The 14,770-nt window shown below is 43.3% G+C and overlaps 1 pseudogene; it reads left to right on the forward strand.

Annotated features, from left to right (window-relative positions):
• The first annotated feature begins 2,988 nt into the window (after positions 1 to 2,988).
• LOC147884738 (arogenate dehydratase/prephenate dehydratase 6, chloroplastic pseudogene) lies at positions 2,989 to 10,421 on the forward strand (annotated as a pseudogene).
• The last annotated feature ends 4,349 nt before the right edge of the window (positions 10,422 to 14,770 follow it).

Below are 14,770 nucleotides of genomic sequence, written 5' to 3' on the forward strand. Positions count from 1 at the left end.
CAGCAAGAAACAGCCTACAGTTGCCTTGTCGAGCACAGAGGCTGAGTACAGAGGTGCAGCAATGGCTGCATGTGAGGTAGCTTGGTTGCATAAGCTACTCTATGATATGCATCAGTCTACGGATGGGCCAGTTGTCATTTATTGTGACAACATGAGCAGTATACACTTGGCAAAGAACCCAGTCTTTCATGCTAGAACAAAGCACATTGAGGTGCATTATCACTATGTGCGAGAGAAGGTTTTACTAGGTCTTATTGATCTAGTTTATGTCAGCACAGAGGATTAGGTAGCTGACATATTCACGAAAGCATTGGGCGCAGAGAAGTTGCGCAAGTTCAGAGACCTACTTGGTGTGCAGGAATTGGGATTGAGCTCGAGGGGGAGTGTTGAGATATCGAGCTCCACTCGCGATATGCCAGGGTGACTGTTGTGCATTTATGTCACCGACTTGTTAGCTGGAGATGCGGTTGGTACACCGCTCACGAATAATAGCTGGATGACAGCTATCCTTATCTACACTAGTTCGTGGCTCAGTTAGTATGCCACCTTAGTTAGTTGAGTTTGGTTTGAGACCCACATATAGGGTTCTTCTATTTTTCTTTGTACATGAGTTCTTTTGGCTTTCACAACTAAGAAGAGGAAAACTGTTTTCAGCCTCCACCTTTGTGTGTATTCTCCCATTGTGCATGTGAGAAAGCCGCAAGTGAGACTCCTTCCCTCTCTCCCACAATCTTCACACTTTTTCCATCCAAAACTCACACTTCTTCAGTCATTCCTTTCCTACCACTCCACTATCAATGCTCCTAGTTCAGCTTGAAGCAATAAGCAATGAGTAAATGACAAGAGAAAGCAATTGCAATGCAAAAGCATACATTGAACTCCCTGACAACGATGCCAAGGATGTGTAGTCTCAACAGTGACTCACGTAATGTGGGCATCTTGAAGGAATGTGGATGGAGCCTCCACTCCAAGCTGCTCCTTGTGAGAGCGATTCTTTGACCATAATTTCTATGGGTAGGTTTCCTTGGCCATGTGTTGTTAGCAACTTGGTGTGGTAGTTCAAAAAGGGTATATCCACATAAAATGGGTCTAATGGCATGTTATAGTGCATAAGGGGTGCTTGCATTGGTGAATGGTAGGTAAAATAAGATGATAGATGCAAAGGGCTGTACATAGATCCCAAGAAGTTGACACTAGTGGCCTTGATATAGTCTAATATCTATGTGTGTGTGTGTGAGAGAGAGAGAGAGAGAGAGTAATGTTCAAGAAAAGGAATTCTAGAAATTAATATTTAAATGATGGTTTTAAAACCTCCACAATATTTAGTTATATTTTTGTAAAAAATCTATAAAATGCCAATATAAACTTTTGAACATAAAGTTTTTTGTATCTCTTAAGAAAAAGAAAAATGCCAATATAAACCTTCAACCTTTTGAACATAAAACGCCAATATAAACCTTTAACCTTTTGGACATAAAGTTTTTTGTATCTCTTAAGAAAAAGAAAAATGTTTTGTGTGAACATGGTGTGTGTCTGTGTGTTTATTTCTTCCTTGGATTGAGCAATGAATTACATGTGTAGGTGTGTGAGTCACATGCGTATGTGTATTGGGGGGTGGGGTGTGTGTGTTTCTCAGCCACCATTGTCTAAACAAGTTGAATACATTCAAAAGGCCTGCCCTGGAAGCTGAGAGAGAGAACAAGAAGAAGAAGAAGAGAGAAGGAGAGAAAGGGGGAGAAACAATCGGCCGGAAGCACATGTAAATAGAAAACAAAAAAAATTCAAAAAAACTTTCGCTTCTCCAAGCTACCCAACCATCAATAAGGCTACCACTCGAAACGTGGCAGGAAAAAAGCAAACAAAAAGGAAATGGTGTGGAGAAAGAGTGCAGGAGATAAAGGGGGGAGAGAGAGAGGGGGGGGGAAGGGGGGAGAAAAGGTCGAGATGGTGTGTAAGAAGACTTAAGGAGATAAAGAAGGGGGGGGAGAGAGAGAGAGAGAGAGAGAGAGAGAGAGAGAGAGAGAGAGAGTCACCACTTTAAAGTCCGCATTCAAGTCCAATGAAGAAGAGTCAACATATTGTCCAATAGGAAAAATGCACTTCCCAAAATTCTTAAAATGCCTAATTTCTACTTTGCCCAATTTGAAGCGTTTCTAAGGCTATTGAGAGGGTACGCCAAAAATTTCAACAAAAACCTTTAAAATTTTCAACTCTATGTGCCCGAAGTGAACTTTTAAGGTTGTTAGTATCATTTAAAGAAAGTGTAAGTTGTAAATTGTATTCACTAAGGAGATGAACACCTCCTTTGAAGGAAGGATGTCACTTGAAAATCAAAATTCATGAGTTCATAAGAGCTCAAGAGGGTTGATAAAACAACTCATTGTTGTTTTCAAAATGCTTGATTATCAACGAAACAAGTGAATGTTGTTTTCAAAATGCTTGATTATCAATAAAACAACTCAATTGTTCTTCCCAAAATACTTGATTAGGAGAAATTCTCGAACAAGCAAGTTCGATGGGGGGATGCCAACGAGCCAAGTGTGCATGTATGTGGGGGGGGGGATGGGATGAATTGTGTATGTATGTGGGGGGGGGGGATGGGATGTCTTGTGTAGGGATGCACGCCCGTCACGTTTGAGTGAAGTAGTAATTTCACCAAAAAAGGGTTTTGGTGTAATAGTCGAAGTCGTGAGCAACAGTCACCCAAAGACTGTTCTACCACCCTTCGGACTCTCACGATCGCCATAGCAGGTGGTCGCTTCTCATCCATGGTTCCAGAAATGGGCTGCTCTCCTCCTCCTCCTTTGTTGTGCAACTCCTTCATACACAACGCTGCTTCTCCTCTTCCTCCTCCAGCTCCTCCAGCAGCTGATCGACTGCACCCAGAAAGCTCCTTGCTCCTCAACACCACCTCCAAGAGCTTGCTCAATATCAACTCAATGCTGCACCCCAGCTGCAGCAGCAACAGCAACAACAACAACAACAACAATGGCAGTAGTCGTAGCATCGGCATCAACAACATTACTCACCACTTAGCTCCTTCCAATGGCTCCCTCACTCATGGCGGCCACTCTTCCTCCCTCGCCTCTGATCACCTCCTTGCTGTCAACCCCCGCCTCGACCTTCTGCTTCCCCCTCAGCCCCTCAATTTGCCTAGACCTCTCTCTCTCTCTCTCAGGCTCCCTTGCATGGCTCCGTCCTCCGCGTCGCTTACCAAGGTGTCCCCGGAGCTTACAGCGAGGCTGCTGCCTCCAAAGCTTTCCCCCTCTGCGAGCCCGTTCCCTGCGATCAATTTGAAGTTGCTTTCCAGGCGGTGGAGCTGTGGCTGGCCGACAGGGCCGTTCTTCCGGTGGAAAATTCTCTGGGAGGAAGCATTCACCGAAACTACGACCTTCTGCTCCGCCATCGCTTGCACATAGTGGGGGAGCTTCAGCTGCCTGTGCACCACTGCCTGCTCGCGATGCCCGGGGTGAGGAAAGAAGAGCTGAGAAGAGTGATCAGCCATCGTCAAGCTCTGGCTCAATGCGAGCACACTTTTACCAGACTGGGCCTCCAAGTTGCCCGCGAGGCTGTGGATGGACACCGCAGGAGCTGCCCAATTTGCCGCTGAAAACCATCTCCGAGATACGGCAGCCATAGCCAGCGCTCGAGCCGCTGAGATTTATGGCTAAGAGGTGCTGGAAGACGGCATCCAAGACGACAGTGGCAATGTGACTCGATTCCTCATGTTGGCGAGGGAGCCCATCATTCCCAGGACGGACAGGCCCTTCAAAACCAGCATTGTCTTCGCCAATGAGGAAGCAACCGGAGCTCTCTTCAAGGTGCTTTCAGCATTTGCGTTCAGGGACATCAATCTCACCAAGATCGAGAGCAGGCCACAGAGGCAAAGGCCTCTACGGGTTGTGGACGACACAAACAGGGGAACAGCCTATATGTTCTACATCGATTTTGAAGCTTCCATGGCAGATCCTCGGGCACAGAACGCGTTGTCGGAGCTTCAAGAGTTCACCACATTTCTCAGAATGCTTGGAAGCTACCTATGGACATGAAACCTTTGGTGCGTTCGCCCCTTTTGTGATTAGTGACTAGATAGAAGGTTACATTCACGGACGGCCAGATCTGCAATTACAAGTATTAAATACATTTTCTTTGGTTTAATTAGGAGTAACTACAGCCACCTCCAAGAACCAGTGGAGTAAGCCAATGTCAGTGTGGTGGTTGTGAATCTAGATCAGTGTAGGAGAGCTATGGGTAGATAACAGGTGGTGAGTTGCAAGTAGATGACAGGTGGTGAGCTACAAGTAGATGACAGGTGGTGAGTTGCAAGTAGATGACAGGTGGTGAGCTACAAGTAGATGACAGGTGATGAGCTGCAGGTAGATGACAGGACCGAATGTGGACAGCCTGATGTAGCAAGATGTAGCATAGAGGCTACACAAAGGAGGGAAGAACTACTCGTGTAGTGACATGTGTCGAGCTTTGCGGAGTTCAAAACAGCAAGTTTTGACAAATTGCATCTCATTATTATGCCAAAAAGGCAATCATTACAGTGGGAAAAATTCTAAGAAGAGCAAGGTCTTGCCCAAAATTCAAAATATCACCAACCAGCACATCAGGTTATAGCCCCAAACTACCCCTAAAATAGTTCTACGATTGGCTACACCCGATCGTGCATTGACCCACCAAGAAATGTGTCAACAAGAGCGTGCATCTTGATGATGCCAAAGCAGGAAAGTCATCATCCCAAAGAACTTCCCCATGACAAGCTGTTCCTAAATGCTTATTATTTCATGGTTTCTACATGATTATAATTAAGGAAAGTAGTCCTAATTATTTGTTATGTTGTATTGTTCTCTATGCAGGGAGTGGTAGTGGTAAGCAGTCAGCTAACTTTGAATACGCTCACCTCACATGATTTTGCTATTCAATGCCAGCCACTAAAAGGGAAGGAAGTAAGACTTGCTTGAGCATGGTTTGCCCAGAGTTTTTGGATGTGTACCATTTGCTTACCAGTACGTATACAAGGGGATTCCTCTAAACAATGAAATCACAACAAAGTTTTCAAAGTTCTTTGCATTTGAAAAATGCAAAGTAGCTAAACATAATCTAGAGGGCCACAAGATTACATGGGCCCTTTTTGGTGACAATGTGGTAAAGACTTCAAGACTCTTCAAGACCAAGCCCTGGCATTCTTTTGATGGAACATAAGATGTTTCTAAGATTCCAGGCAAAGCCTTGGCTTTCATTTGATGAAGACGTAAGATGTGTCCAAAGAAAATTTGGACTTCGCAAAGAACAGCCCTGGCATTCTTTTGATACGACACAAGATGCTTTCAAGAGCTAAATCCGCTTAGGATGTGCATTAATATGAGGAGACATCCTGGCCCAAATGTCTCTTTCTCCGTTGCACAAGGCAGTCCCTTTGTTATTTAAGTTCCACAAGCAGTTCCGCTCCCCTGCGCTTGTCCTTGGAAGATGTAAGCTGGCTGCAGGCAGTTCATTCACAGTGACGTTCCACCTGTTAGTTTTCACGTCAGTTTGTTGAGCTAAGGCATTCGTCCTGTTCGTTGGTTGACGGAATGTTTCTCAAGTCTTCTTGCTACATCGCTTGTCCACTCCATTCTGATCATTGATTTGTAGCTCTCATTCAGTGGCCCTCTCTATTGATTTGTTAAATCTTGTGTCTTCTCTTCTTGCCTGTGAATGAACACTTTAATTAACGAACAAATTGGAATCTTCATGCCTGAGTGTCTAAGCCACCTCTTGCACTAAATCTACCCAAATCAGTTGATCAGTTCTTGAACACGACAATTTGTGGACAAATTTTCAAGACTAGGGCACATACTAATCCTGTTTATTAGTCATGCGATGTACAAACAGGAGAGCAAGAATCTCGTGGCCGAGTTCGAATATAGGTAGTGTGCATGGTATGCAAAGAGAAAGTTGATTGAATCCACTTGTTTCCATGTAGTACGGTCATGAACTAGTTTGTCTAAGGGAAATGCTCGTTTTGAAGGATGCTTTCTTTCAATTGTTTGTGGCTATTCAAAGAAGCTTTATGTTATCAAGCAATAGAAGAAATTAGTATACGATTATGTTAAAACGTTAGCAAACTCCTAACAAATTTTCACAGCCTCGGTTTGCCTCTAGAACTCGCTTTCACCTACGTCCCCCTTATGTCAGCTGCATCCTCACACTCTGTCAGTGCCAAAGATCTCTTTTTCATCGAATAACTACTTCCAAGTGATGAAGCCTCTTTTGCCTTCCCACCCTCTTCCACTCCCTCTAGTTCCATTACTCTTTCTATATCCCTCCCATCCCATATGGAGCAATCTAAAACGTAGACTACCCATGAGCCTGAGCCCTCATCTCAATAGTCTATCATTAGGCCCCTAAAGAAGCATAGAACTCCTCTGAACACAATCTGCAGATCACATGTTTCTCCCGCCTTGGAACCGAATGGTTGAAGCTGATACAGGGGGTGGTGACCCATGCATAGTTTAAGTGCAACATCAAGGATTTCCCTCTACATTACCGTAATGCGGCCTCTTACCAAGTTCTCCAAGACCTTGAAGTGGCTCCCATGATCCAAGCCATGGGTCTTAAATCAGTAGCCGTTAGGTTTCCCTATGACATGAACCTCCAACAATAGGTGGTAGACTTTGTGTTGCTTCAACAATACTTCTCATACGATAGACTAGTTACATGTAGATGGGGAGTACCACTTTTACCACATCACGATGAAAATAGTCTGCATAGCATATGGGCTCCCTAGCATGCCCAAGTCTAATGCAATCCTTCGATGAATGGATCAGTGGCTACAGGGACTCATGGAGTATGATACCAAAATACATAGGAATGGGATTCTTATCACTTCCATTTCTAAGGATGCCATTTACAAAGCCGCTTGTGTAGTAATGCTGCTGGTTCAAATATAGCACGTCGAGCACTATACTGTGATTCCAAAGCCGCTTGAGTAGTAATGCTGCTGGTTCAAATATAGCACGTCGAGCACTATACTATGATTCTGTCAAATCTGCTTGCACGCCTGCATACACCTAAGGAAACCAACTAGGCAGATCATTTTTTCATGGAGATAATCAATGTTTGCAAGAATTCTGAGGAGAAAATTAGCAACCTAATGTTCTTCATGCTGAACATACACTATTTGTCAAATGATACAGTGCCAAAAGGTTCTGATGGTGCCTCGAAGGACAATGCACTGCTGTCAGCTTCTACCCCATAAAGCCTTTTTCCAAAAAAACGAAGGAGGAACAAAGCAGTAGACAAGAAGAAGCGAAGGCCAAGGCCAAATGGAAACAGGAGTAAGAGGAACTCCAACAGCAACAGGCGAAACGCAAGCAGCAACAGGAGGAACAGAACTGCAAAACGAGGCTAAAGCCGCTGAGAAGCTCCAACAGGAACACTCTCTCAAGAAGCCGAGGCCAGAGGGTGAAAAAATTATCAAAATTACTTAGGAGCAAGGACAAACCCCTTTGACACAAGAACAAGTTAAAGAAGCTGCCACAAGAATGAGAACACAAGATCAGGGACAACATTGAGAGCCACAAGAGCCTCGTCACCCAACCTCATTTCAGGTAATTGAGCATTATACCTCCGATGCGCATAGCTCTACACAGGACTACGACAGACTCATGCGCAAAGACAAACTGACACCACAAAAGAAGCGTTCTTGATGGAGTCTCTAACAGCCATGGCCACCACCATACATAACCTGTTGATAAGGAAATAGGAATTTGCTGCCCAACAGACTATTGCTGCAAACAATGCTCGGTGACAACTCCAATAGACAGAGGAAGCATTGCAGAAAGAAAGGATGGACAGGATGATGGTAGAGGCTAGTGGCCAAAAAGTAGTTGAGATTGTCAAGCAGCTTTAGATAAAGGTTCAACAGATGGAGTACGCCCTTTCCAACAAACGCTCTTGAAATAGGCTGTAGGAAGAGTATGATGCTTCGAAAGGCATGCCACTATGGATCAGCAAGAATATGCAAAGCAAGAGTATGCAAGGGCGCAGGAGGAAAAGCTATCTGTCGAAGCATGAGTGGCTCAACAAGCCCAACAGATAGAGTGGCTCCACGCACTCATTAGTAGAGGCAACAACAAATTATACACCTCCAAGAAGATCTCGAGATTGCATGGACAACTACTCCTTAGTGGGAGCCATACGACCACCGTCAGCGACTATTGAATGCCTCCACATGCACCTCTTCACAAGAATTCTCTATCTGCATATTAGAGGACACCTTCAACTATTTCTTCCACACCATCTCTGCGGCACTGCCACACAACATAGTATCACTTTTAAACACCCACTCTGTTAACAGGATGTATCTACTACATTAACCGGTTGTATTGATACAACATTTCTCTAGAACACAACCACAAGTCGAGAAATGAAGCAAGCGGATCGAGCGTTAAATGATACCTAATTAAGTCATTTTTATTGAATCAAACACGTCAATTCAGTACTAAAAAGACACAAACCAAAACAAACAAAGAAAAGGTTGGAAGCCAGAATGCAGAACTTGAAGAATCCAATGCTCAACCCCAATGTCACTTGTATTGCAAAGTTGTAGAATCAACAACTTACAAATACGGGAAAGGTTCCCCTTTTAAAGTCTACTTCCCACCCAACAGGCATCATAAGGTGCCGTGGGATTTGATTTAATTGTTGTATCCTAAAATGGCTATAGTCAAGCGGGTAGCACTTTAATAACCAAGGGTGCCACTACATTGAACATCAACAACCACCCTCTTGACTACACCTTAAAGTATTGTTAGAGGCAAGTCCGCAAGTGACTCTGACGATCAGACTTGCCAAGGTTACTAAAACACCTAACCGATCCGAGTGATTGGGCCGTGGTTAACAATTTGGCACCTCTAAGGGAACGATTTGAAAAACTGAGAACCCACAAGGCGTGAGGAGAAGTTAAATACCCTAAAGGGGAGCTAAGACTATATTAACAAAAGGACTGATAGAAAAATAAACTACATCAATTTATGGCATAGCCAAGACTGAGAACTTAAATAATGTCTCAAAAGATGCTTATTGAAGGAGAACCTATGAAGAAGGCGTGTGAAGATGCTCCTTCTCACCATTCTCCTCATGACTTAGAAGATGCTCCTCGATCACATCATCCCCCTTTGGGATGCACATCATAGTAAGCCCTTATCAAATAGTCAATCCGGTATCTAAAGACAAACCAAGAATACTTGGATCTTTGAGGGGGCGAACGGTAGCAGCCTGGGATGCCAACTCCCTGTAGTAAGAAAACCTATCAAAATTTTGAGTATGAGATGAATTTAACAATATACCATGAGTAGAAATTATTCAAATTAACATGGTTGTGTTCTACACTAAAAGAGCTTCAAATATGTCTTCTCACCTTGAAATTTAGGTAACACATGAAGAAGTTACTTTAACTTGAAAGAAGATGGGTTTTCAAATTTTAGTGTATTTTTTGTTTTACCCCACCTCATCCAAAAGACCCCCTCTCCTTGGGCCTCACATATTATGAAAAATATGTACAAATATTAAAATCTTGCATATTTTTCAAGGTATATACCTTATATTTTATGGGAGGGGGGACATGAAATTTTCATATTTTTCCCTTGCATATTCAAAATTTTTAATGGAAATCCATCCATATTATATATGGACCTTGTCCCCCCATACCCTGGATTTTGGACGCGGGTAGTAACATATTACATATTGAGTTGGCACCCCAGAGGTATCAGCTATTTGTAGCTAGAGAATCTGCAACACCCCCACTGTATAAAAGACTGGGTGTCATTCGACAATATTTGACTCCGCACTGTCAATGGCTGGAATGCTGGTGGAGTGGGCTATTGATTGGGCAATGGGAGCACCTCCTATCAAGGCACAATGATTGGATGATTTAGTGCTAATGGTGGAGGAGATAGTGGTAGTTGGGGAAGAGCGGCCCAATTATGCACATTTATATTGAAGAATCTAGAGAGCATTGGATACAATGGGGGTTCCAGAATCTCCAAGTGTGCTACCCAAACTGAGCAAGGCATTGGATGCCAATGCAGGCATCATCAACAATCAACAAGTTGAATATCAATTGCTATTGGGCGGTGTTGAGGTTGTGCTGGAGTGGCTGCTTCTCAAGTAAGAGATCATTGTTGTTTGTCCATAGTATGAGGACCATCACTACCATTCAGTTATGCTCCTCTTGCACTTGCTACAAAACCGTCTTGGAGGGAGGAAGCTGGTGCACTCACTTCTGTGGTGGAGGGGGAGGAGGATATTTCTTTGCTGGCCAAACCGGGACTCATGGGCCCGTACATCTTCTAGAGGATCTAAATTCCCTTGGCTCCACTTCTGTTCTCTCTTCTTCTAGAGGAATCTCACACTTTTCTCGAACATCTTGATCTGCTACCTAAGCTCCTAATCATGCTCTATCAGCTCTTGGACACAAGCCCAAAATGTAGTTTGGCTACTCTTAGTTGGTCCTTAGCATCATCCTTGTTGCATGGCAGGGCCATAATGTGTTCCTGAAAGAGCCAAAGTTGAGGGGACTCTACTTCTTCAGCCAATCCCACAAGGAGGAGGAGGCCATCTATATGCAAAGGCTCTATTGTTAGGGGGGATATTCCCTTTGCAATGGACATGGCAGATTGCTTCTAGCTGTTGGCATCTAGTGCAGGAATTGTCCCTTGGCCTTATACTAAAGATTGGCTAGTTGGCCCCAGTTATGACAATTTGTCCCTGTAGAGAGCGAAAGCACTGGCGGCTACATCTGCATCTAGCTCCATCTCATCTTGCCTGAGGAAAACCATCTATTTGTTGTATGTGCTCAATGTGTTGTCTCCACCACTCAGCCTACACTATCGTGATGAGTGCTTGCAACTCCATCAACACGTTGTCGTCCATGGGTGATGCACTTTTTGGTTGGTTTTGGGTGATGTGGAGTTGTGTATCTGAGAGGAGGGCTTGAGCTATCATGTATGCATGATCCTAGCCGAGGCTCTCTAGCATTCTAACATGCTCCTCCTAGGCCTTTAGCTGCATGTGCCAGAGACTTTCCACCTCTAGTGACAACTCGAAGACACTAGTCCCAAACTCCTATTGTAGTTGTGCCATCTCTTGCTCCTATTGTTGTAGCTTGCTATTGGCCTATGCAAGCTCTTGGAAAAGCCAATGTGTTTGGTTGATCTACATGTATTCTATGAGGTATAGGCCACCTCAATGTTTCTTGGCAGGGGCAGATGGGGGAACACCACTAGTGTAGCCAACTGAGTGGGAGGCAGAGTAATGGCGAGCTTCAACTGTGCCTCCTAATCCGTGTTTGTCCTCAAGGCTTCATGGTAGACATGGAAGAAATCTCAATGATGGGAACTTGTTAAGCCTTTCTTTTGAATGGTAACTTGACTTTGGAATTACATGTTTGTCATAGCCGTTGTCACCCAGGGAGGTGGAATAGACACTGCGCGAGTGCTATGATTAGAACTGTCAAAGGGAGAGGAAAAGGAAGGGTTGGTTATGAGAGTGAAGCCAAGGCAATAGAAATAGGGGAAAGGGGTGCCAATCGGGCTCATTGAGGGAGATAATGGAGGTGCCTCAGAGGAGGTCACCATTTTTGAGACCCAAGGCAACAAAAACAGATTGATTAGCTTGAAGTCATGATTTATAGATGCTTTGAAGACAAGGCCTTATCTGGGATGGTATCCTCCACATCCACAACTCGCGGGGTCTTCTTGCTATAATCAGTCTTCTTCTCTAGCTTGCACTTTAAATAGTGCTTTCCTGCCTTTGGCATCTTTGTGGGGTTGGCCTCTAGTTCTTCGGATATTAGTAGTACTCATAATGGGAACAAAATGGGGTACATCTGGCTGACATGTCTCCTCACATTGTCATACTCAATGAGGCATTTCACTACATGGAGGAAGCACTCCATGAATAAGTGTGCCCATGCCATGGGCTTTCCTTTCGTTGTCTGCATTAACCACCCTATTGCAATAAAAAAAATACTAGCAAGATTTTCTTGAAACCAAATCAGCTCAAGAAAAAATTTGTAGCACGGGATGAGAAGAGGGTTGTCATTGATTACTGAGCAGGTACTCCTAGGAAGTCTTCTTACCAAATAGTGCCTCCATACATTTGGTCTTGGTGTTGGAAGTAGTGCTAGCTACTCTTTTTTGTACTTGAAGCCATTGGCTTGGCTTCGTGCCTCTCTTGTATATACACTCCTCTTATTTTTTGAACTTGAAGCCACAGGACGTGGCTTGGCTTTGTGCTATATGTACATACAAGCACTTTTTGAGCTATGAATTAATATACACTCCTTTTATTTTTTTGGCTTTCAATTTCCTTGTGCAACGTTCTATCAATGAATGCCTTGTGAACTAAACATTTTGGAGTTGTGATGTTTAATTCGGAATTATAATCGGCGGCTATAGACGTGCTTGCAATTGTGCTAATTAAAATGCGGTTGACTATAAGAATTGAATTGCACAATGTGGAAATGGGATTCTTGTACCTACATAGCATACACAACATACATAGCATTGTGTTCAACCACACAAAATTCTACTTTTATTTTTTTCAAAAATTTTGTAGAGTGTCTATAAGCGCGTCTATGTACGCGTCTTTTTGTTTTTTTTTAATTTCTACAGAGCGTCTAAAACCATGTCTATAGGTGTGTCTGTCTATTATATAAACGTGCCTATAGATGCAGGTTTGTAGACGTGCTAATAGACGCACCCATAAGTTTTTTAAAAGTTAAGGAAGCGCGTCTATGTGCACGTCTATGGGTGCTTTGTCTTGTTGTGCATCATGTTTTGAATTACATGTTGGAATCACAACTTGCAGACAATGCATCTGTTTTGTAGTTTTTGTTGTCTTCATAGTGAACTTCCATGCTATAATAAAGAAATGGCAAGGGAAAGCGTGGAGAGAGATAAATTTGATCACCATTGCAGAAATATAATTGATTTACCTTGACTTCTCCATTTGCTGCAATGTATGATTAGTTTCTAGAGTCATCCGATGGATAGCCAGAGCAGCTTTGCTTTCTTGAGATGAGCTTTCTATATTCTCTGCTCCAGCTATGTCCTCCTCATCCTCCTCCTCTCCCTTCTCCTATAAAAGGATAAAATAATTATGAGATTCAAAATTTTAAATTAATTATAAATTTAAAAAGACCTTTAAATGAATAAAGAAAATTAAACATAAGTTTTCATACCTCTACATATCTTCGTGGTCTTTTTATGTAACCTTCAGAGGCAAGGTCAGTGTCATATCCATCTTCTTCTGCTTCCTTGCTATTGCTGGTGTCCTCACTATTATATCCAGAGCTTTGATCATTTTCATCATCTTTCTTGCTCTCATCATACATGATCATCTCTATGTCATCCTCTTCATGTGAGATCGGACCTTTCTTATCAAACTTTATTGTGAGAGAAGCCACGGTATCAAGGTATTCCAAGCAAGCAGGGCTCTCAATAATATTTACATTGTGTCCTTTTCTGATAAGAGCTTCAAACAGATGTCCCATTCGACACAATGTGACTTCCCTTCTCTTCTTCTCTTGAGGTCCAGTCTCCAAGTCTGGATCTCTAAATGGGTTGAAGTTGCCTCCCTAAGAATGAAACAAGTTAGAAAATAAGATACTTGAGCATCGATTGTAAGATAATGATGATATTCAATTGACAAGGATGAGGATTAGGTTATACTCACATGACACTCCACCAACTTTTGCCAATCGATTCCATATCCTTCTTGCTCTGTCTCCCTAAACTAAGGCTTGGCTCTAATCTTGTACATCCTTCTGTACTCGTCATCAGTTGGAGGAGGCCTCCCATCATAGATTCATGTGGATCCAAATTCAAGGAGTTAGATATGAATGAAAAAACATTTGAATTAGTAAGCATATTAGATATTTAGCAGAAGATAAATATATACTTATCACCCATGCCTCATTGGCTAGTCTTCCACTGCTCCTAGGGTGCAAAGCACCTAGAGTCTCCAGGTGTCTCCTCATCACCCTCCGCTGTCACAAATGCATCTGGATACTCCTTGAACTTCTTCTTTACTTTCTTCCAATATTTTGGGTCTGCCCACCCTAGCTTGTTCTTACCCAACCTAGCAGCTTCTATCAACTCATATCTATGAGACCTTATGAGCTCTCCCATACATGTAAGCATGTAATTTTGCTAAAACTCATTATTGAGAGGGTTGGGAAATTGCCACCTTAGGGCTTCTCTGATGGCATCCTGGGGTCTATTGTCCTACTGATTCCAAGGTTTCAAGATATCCTTGGGAAAGTGTGTGCTCATAAACCTCCTCACACAGTTCATGACCTTCCTCCCTTGGTGGTCCTACGAGTTAGAAGAGGTCCTCGGGCAAAACGTAGTCCGAAGGATGCATGGTGAAGGAAGTAGTGGAGCTAGAGCATAGAGTGGGAGTAGTGAAGCTAGATCAAGAGGTGGAGTAAGGGGTATCAAAGTGAGGGGTGCAGGGGGTGCTGTGGTCTATGAGAGGGGTGGGCAAGGGACCAGACTAAAATTGCGTCTCATGAATAGGGGGAGACTTGGAGTGCTGGGAGTGTGCAAACTCATCTACATCTCTTGTGCCAACATAGTAGCCATGACCCTTCCAAGTCTTTTAAAACGTATGATGCTAATGCCCAGGTGATGATCCCTCGGAAGGGGAAATAGGGGATGAGTATCTAGTAGTAATAACAATCATCGATAGCCTTGATCTACCCCTAGGGGGTGTA

This window comes from Dipteris shenzhenensis, chromosome 26, assembly GCF_047967505.1.
Source record: "Dipteris shenzhenensis isolate YYH24624 ecotype China chromosome 26, Dip_SZ_1.0, whole genome shotgun sequence".
In the NCBI taxonomy this organism is placed as follows: Eukaryota; Viridiplantae; Streptophyta; class Polypodiopsida; order Gleicheniales; family Dipteridaceae; genus Dipteris; species Dipteris shenzhenensis.